This window comes from Schistocerca serialis, chromosome 7 (assembly GCF_023864345.2).
Source record: "Schistocerca serialis cubense isolate TAMUIC-IGC-003099 chromosome 7, iqSchSeri2.2, whole genome shotgun sequence".
In the NCBI taxonomy this organism is placed as follows: domain Eukaryota; kingdom Metazoa; phylum Arthropoda; class Insecta; order Orthoptera; family Acrididae; genus Schistocerca; species Schistocerca serialis.
Genome location: NC_064644.1, coordinates 420,523,492 through 420,525,199, shown reverse-complemented (window position 1 = coordinate 420,525,199; position 1,708 = coordinate 420,523,492).

Genomic DNA, 1,708 nt, shown 5'->3' with positions numbered 1-1,708 from the left:
TTACCCCTGCCACCTTCAGAATTTGAAAGAGAGTATTCCAGTCAACATTGTCAAAAGCTTTCTCTCAGTCTATAAATGCTACAAACATAGGTTTGCCTTTTCTTAATCTAGCTACTAAAATAAGTTGTAGGGTCAGTATTGCCTCACGTGTTCCCATATTTGTATGGAATCCAAACTGATCTTCCCTGAGGTCGGCTTCTACCAGTTTTTCCATTCCTCTGTAAAGAATTCGCGTTAGTACTTTGCAGCCATGACTTATTAAACTGATAGTTTGGCAATTTTCACATCCGTCAACACCTGCTTTCTTTGGGATTGGAATTATTATATTCTTTTTGAAGTCTGAGGGTATTTCCCCTGTCTCATACATTTTGCTCCCTGGATGGTAGAGTTTTGTCAGGACTGGCTCTCCCAAGGCTGTAAGTAATTCTAATGGAATGTTGTCTACTCCCGGGGCCTTGTTTCGAATTAGGTCTTTCAGTGCTCTATTAAACTCTTCATGCAGTATCATATCTCCCATTTCATCTTCATCTACATCCTCTTCCATTTCTATAACATTGCCCTCAAGTACATCGCCCTTGTATAGACCCTCCATATACTCCTTCCACCTTTCTGCTTTCCCTTCTTTGCTTAGGACTGGGTTTCCATCTGAACTCTTGATATTCATACAAGTGGTTCTCTTTTCTCCAAAGGTCTCTCTAATTTTCCTGTAGGCAGTATCTATCTTACCCCTAGTGAGATAAGCCTCTACATCCTTACATTTGTCCTCTAGCCATGCCTGCTTGGCCATTTTGCACTTTCTGTTGATCTCATTTTTGAGACGTTTGTATTCCTTTTTGCATGCTTCATTTACTGGATTTTTATATTTTCTCCTTTCGTCAATTAAATTCAATATTTCTTCTGTCACCCAAGGATTTCTACTAGCCCTCTTCTTGTTACCTGCTTGATCCTCTGCTGCCTTCACTACTTCATCCTCCAAAGCTACCCATTCTTCTTCTACTGTATTTCTTTCCCCCATTCTTGTCAATTGTTCCCTTATGCTCTCCCTGAAACTCTGTATAACCTGTGGTTTATTCAATTTATCCAGGTCCCATCTCCTTAAATTGCCACTTTTTTTGCAGTTTCTTTAGTATTAATCTACAGTTCATAACCAATAGATTGTGGTCAGAGTCCACATCTGCCCCTGGAAATGTCTTACAATTTAAAACCTGGTTCCTAAATCTCTGTCTTACCATTATATAATCTATCTGAAACCTGTCAGTATCTCCAGGCTTCTTCCATGCATACAACCTTCTTTTATGATTCTTGAACCAAGTGTTAGCTATGATTAAGTTGTGCTCTGTGCAAAATTCCACCAGGCGACTTCCCCTTTCATTTCTTACTCCCAATCCATATTCACATACTACGTTTCCTTCTCTTCCTTTTCCTACTATCGAATTCCAGTCGCCCATGGCTATTAAATTTTCGTCTCCCTTCACTATCTGAATAATTTTTTTATCTCATCATACATTTCTTCAACATCCGCAGAGCTAGTTGGCATATAGACTTGTACTACTGTCATAGGTGTGGGCTTCATGTCTATCTTGGCCACAACAATGCGTTCGCTGTGCTGTTTGAGTAGCTTACCCGCATTCCTTTTGTTTTATTCATTATTAAACCTACTCCTGCATTACCCCTATTTGATTTTGTATTTATAACCCTGTATTCACCT